The following is a 5,797-nucleotide window of genomic DNA, read 5'->3' on the forward strand; positions in this document are numbered from 1 at the left end:
AATTGACAAACGACTTGACAACACATGCATATGAGGATCAAAAGGTCTTTAAAGGTTGTAATGGGGCCATGGACAAGGTAGGGAAGAAAAATATGGAATAAGTAGCTAAATCCCAAAGGAATAGAGGAGCAATGGGGAATAAGTGGAAATTAAGCACAAGTAGTAAACTCAAACCCTCTAATATCAACAAAATCAACCAAGGCTCCCAAATCAAGTTCTCATATCAAGACCTTATTTATTCAACTTCACTTCTTTTCTTCTTTTTTTTTCTTTTTGAATAGTACGAAATTGCAGAATTTGCAGCAACTGAATTTTTTTTTATTTTTTTTTAATTTTTTTTATTGAACAGTACGAAATTGAAGATTAAAGAAAGAACTAGGCAATATATATATACATCAAGCATGGCCAAAATAAAACATTAAGCTTGGCCAAAAATCATATCTTCCAATGAAACATACCCCCCACACTTATTCCCAGCTTATTCCCAAAACAATTCCAAAGCTCCAAAATTCCTTAAGGGTAAGGTGATATCATGGTTTTTCACTTAAGGCTTGTAATGAGCTTCAAAACAAAGAAAGGGGAAAATAGGCTCAAAAGGGCTATCAAAGAAATTAATTCAAGGTAAGTCCATTTGGCTAGAAGTTTATAAGAACGAAATTGCCTAAATCATTTCCAAATATGCATGTGAATTAGGAAGCATCAACAAGAATCAAGCCAAGGCTATTGTGCAAGCAATCAATGGGGCAAAACACACCAAAAGATTATGATGATGGATGGCTCGAATTCTCACAAAGGTAAACTTATCACTTTCAAATTGAGCTTTCAAAACTATCATGACATGTAGAGAAAAAACAAAGATTTCAAATCACAAAATGTCAAGAGACTTTTATTTTCAGAACAATTGCCCATTTCTTGAACATATCCTATAATTCAAAGAAAAATATGCAAAGTTGTACATGCAAACATAATTGACCTAAAATATTAAACTAGAAACCCAACAAAACTAAAAAAAACTAACAAATTTAACACAAACAAAACTAGCAAAACCAAAACCAAAGAACACTCCCCCCCCCCCCATACTTAAACAACACATTGTCCTCAATGTAGCACAATTAAAAGATTAAAAGCAATTAAACCATCAAATAGAATCGGGCAAATGTAATAAAAGTAAAGGAGGAGATAGGAAAAGAAAAACTCCCTAAGTCATGGTGGAAAAGAAGTAAGCTAAAGTAAGGAGATCTTTTGAGCAAGGACAACCCCCAATGTGTAATTGGATGCATCGCACATTAGCTCAAATGGGGCTGTCCAATCAGGTGCCTGAATGATAGGGGTGGTAGTCAGTGCTCTTTTGAGGCAATGAAAGGCCTCTTTGCATTTATCATTAAAGTCAAACTCCACATCCTTTTGCAACAAGTTGGATAGTGGAAGGGTTACCTTGCTAAAATATCTTATAAAGCGTCTGTAAAATCCTGCATTACCAAGAAAAGATTGCACCTCTCACATGCAAGAGGAGTAAGGCAATTGTGAAATAACAGAAATTTTTGCAGGATCTACTTCAATGCCCTTATTGGAAATAATGTGGCCTACAACTATACTTTGCTCAACCATAAAATGAAATTTTTCAAAATTTAGAACAAGGTTAGTTTCAGTGCATCTATTCAAAACCTTTTCCAGACTATCCAAACAATCATTAAAAGAGGATCCATATACAGTGAAATCATCCATAAACACCTCTATGCAATTTTCTAAAAAATCACTAAAAATATTAATCATGCATCGCTGGAAGGTACCAGGGGCATTGCACAGGCCGAAAGGCATCCTCCTATAGGCAAAAGGGGCAGGTGAATGTGGTCTTTTCCTGATCCTCAGGAGCAATAGTGATTTGCATATAACCAGAAAAACCATCAAGGAAACAGTAGTGAGATTTACCTACCAGGCATTCAAGCATTTGGTCAATGAATGGTAGTGAAAAATGGTCCTTTTTGGTAACCTGGTTCAGCCTCTTATAGTTGATGCATACTCTCCAACTATTCTGCACCCGAGTAGGAATCAGCTCATCCTTCTCATTTTTTATCACGGTGAGGTCGGTTTTCTTCGGAACTACTTGGACGGGACTCACCCATTGGCTGTCGGAGATAGGATAAATGATTCCAGCTTGCAAAAGCTTGGTTACCTCCTTCTTCACTACATCAAGAATCACCGGGTTGAGTCTTCTCTATGGCTGTCTTACTGGTTTAGCCCCATCTTCTAAATTTATTCGATGCATACATGTGGATGGGCCAATACCAGGAATGTCCACCAGGGTCCAACCTATAGCCTTCTTATGCTTCTTGAGAACTGATAACAGCTTCTCCTCTTGCTCATCAACAAGGGAGGCAGATATAATTACTGGAAAACTTTTGCTATCATCCAAGTAAGCATATTTTAAATTTGATGGCAAAGGCTTCAATTCTGGTGTGGGCGGTTGGATAGTAGTAGAAAGAGATGGTTTCTCAGCCTGTACCTCATAAAGAAAGTCAGAGGTATGTGTACTTCCTGAAACATGGTTAGTTCTATCTGACTCTATAAAATCAATCTCAAGAGGTAGAACATCACCAGACATGTAATCAATATCAAATTCAGATTCACTCTCAGCATCAAATTCAGACATATGATCAAGTATAAATTCAGATTCAATGCATAAAGAGTGACAGCCATGCAGATTAGAATGAAGATCAGTCATGTATTCATCAACAATATGGTCAATTATTTCAACACGAAATACAAAAAGATCTTCAGATGGGTGTTTCATAACATCAAGAATATTAAAATGAATAGTTATATCACCAAACTCCATAGATAGTGTGCCTGCATATACATCTATCTTAGTTCTAGCAGTTTTCATAAAAGGTCTGCCTAGAATGATGGGAACTGATCCTTTAGAAAATCCCTCCTCCATATTTAAAATATAAAAATCAACAGAGAAAATCAGCTCACCAACTCTAACAAAGACATCCTCTATGAAACCAGCAGGATAGGCAACACTTCTATTAGCTAAATGAATTACCACATCAGTTGACTGCAAAGGACCTAGAGATAGAGAATTAAAAATAGACAGAGGCATAACACTAACAGAAGCTCCTAAATCTAGCATGGCATTGTCAAACTTATTGTTCCCTATAATACAAGGTATGCTGAATGTACCTGGATCTTGAAATTTTTCAGGGATTTGGGGAACAGATTTACCAATCAATGCGGAGACATTTCTGCCCATACTAATTCTTTCACTTCCTTTAAGCTTTCGCTTATTAGTGCACATCTCCTTCAAGAATTTAGCATGGAATTTGCTTTATTGCATCTGTCATACCCTAATTTCGTCCGGGGATTATTACTTGATGACATGCAACCTTTGGTTAGCCGCTTTGAGATACTTGGCGTCCTTTGTTGCACAATAAATGAAGTCCCGAGACGTGTCAGAAATCAAAAGGAAGCAGGTTTGCTCGATCCGTGAAATTCCGTGATGTGGCGGAAATCGAAAAGAGGTGTTTTTGCGCAATCCATGAGTTTCCGTAACTTCTTCGAAAGCTAAAAAAGAGTAAATACATAATCTGTAAGGATTCGTAACCTTGCGGAAGAAAAATAAGTATCGTTACGAAATTCGTAAAGTTTCGTAACGTTACGGAAAAAGAATTACCAAAAAATAGAAGGGGGTGCATTTAGTAAAAAGGGGGGTGCAAATAGCAATCTGGCCCACTTGGGCCTTCCAGATCCTTCCTCCAGAAGGCTGTTGCTTCTGGAGGAAGCAACCTTGCTCGCTTGGGCGAGCTGGGTGGCAAGCTCCTCCCCTATTTTGCTATAAATAGGGGGAGGAGTGAAGAAGAAAAGGGTTCAGCCTTCTTGGCACTTCTCATTCTCTCGAAATTGCTGAGGAAAATTATTTTCGTGAAGAAAATCCAAGCCGAGGTGCTTCCGTAACGTTTCCGTGAGTAATTACGCGAAGATTCTCGACCGTTCTTCAACATTCATTGTTCGTTCTTCGTTTTCTTCAGTCTTCAACGGGTAAGTACCTCAAACCGAGCTTTTCAATTCATTCTATGTACCTGTGGTGGTCCACATTTTGTTTCATGTATTTTTATTCTCGTTTTCATTTGCTTTTTATACCCCCTTTTGACATGCTTAAGCCATTTATTTAAGTCATTTCTCGCCTAATCTAAAAATAAAATAAATTTCCACCGATCATTTAAATTTTATCATCCGTTAATTTCGGTTAAAATGAATTCCGACCGTTCGGTCGTGCCGTAACCACGTTGGAAATAAAAAAAGAGGTAAAATAATAATATAATAATAAAAAAATACCTTTTAGTAAAGTAAAGCGAAAAATCAATCGGACGTTTTCTCTTTGGGATTTCTCATTCTTAATTGAATTGACTAATAACTAAAGTGAAACTAAGGCTAAAATCAACTCGCCTAGTCAAGCTCATCCACAAAAATAGGTTTTTGAAAGTTTATCATTTCAGTTTCTTACCAAGTAAAATGGATCATTTTTAAAGTCCAACGCCTTAAAATGATCACCTTTCAAGTAAAAAGAATCACTTGATCCACGCATAAGAAAGAACTACGTAGGTCTGATTTCCTCTTCCGATGGAGGGTACGTAGCAGCAAAAGCCCCGCTTTTGTCGACCTCAAAAAATAAAAAGAAATAAAAGTTAAGGTAATACAATTTTCACAATTCTAAAAAATAGGTTGTTGTCCTTTGAGACAAACGTGAGAGGTGTTAATACCTTCCTCAAGCGTAAATACAACTCCCGAACTTAGAATTTTCATTTTGACCGGTTTCCTTCGGTTTTTCCGACGTTTTCCACAAATAAACGTTGGTGGCGACTCCGCGCATCTTTCCTCCTTTGGAAAGCGCACCCATGAGCCTCGCCTTCGCTCGCCCGCAAAAGGGCACGTTGCGACAGTTGGCGACTCCACTGGGGAGCTTTTTGTGAGTTAGGCCTATTTTAGGAATTGTGGAATTGTGAAACTTTGGGTGTGCTTTTATTGAACTGTGTAAAATGTAAATAACTGTTGTATATTTCGCATTCTTTACACTGCATTCTAAGCACCAACGGGTTTGAGTAAAAAAAAGGGGCCCTACACCCGGGTTCATGGGAATTTAAGGAGTGGAGGTGAATCTATCATCATGCTAGGTCTCCGACTTGCTTGATAATAGTGAAACCTCATCTAGAGCTTTCTCTCTTATAATGTGTTGTCGCTGGTATTCCATACCGCCACAATATTGTTATCTTGAGTGATGATACCTCTAGAGAACGGTCGTGTGAGTTATAAATTTTTGGGAAGTAGTTATTAGAGACCCCTAGATATTATCCTATAGGTTCCCAAATAGGGGCAAAGAGCAAACACGCTTCGTGCCATTTGTTCTCATGCATCTTTTGATAAATAGCGCTAGTTATAGTTTTGCTAGTGATGTTTGGCTTCTTTAGAGTAATACGTAACCTTTTTAATACTACGTTGAGGCGCCATCATGCCCAAAACGTAGCATTAAAATTGGGTCTCTGCGGTCTCGTATGTATGAATTACCCCTTTATCTTGTTTTCTTTCCGTTTCATGCATACGCATTGCATCATTCATGTCGGAGTCTTGATCCACCCCTTTTTTAGGTAAATGATGGGGACAAATCAAAACGGCAAAAGGTTTTATCAAGTCAAGGTTAAAAGTCTAGATGTCACCAGCCTCAAGGAATTGGGACGATTGATGGGACCTCTCCAAAGGCAAGTCTTCCGCAAAGTGTACGGGAAGATTCTAGATTTGACCG

The sequence above is a fragment of the Glycine max genome, chromosome 14 (genome assembly GCF_000004515.6).
Source record: "Glycine max cultivar Williams 82 chromosome 14, Glycine_max_v4.0, whole genome shotgun sequence".
NCBI lineage: Eukaryota > Viridiplantae > Streptophyta > Magnoliopsida > Fabales > Fabaceae > Glycine > Glycine max.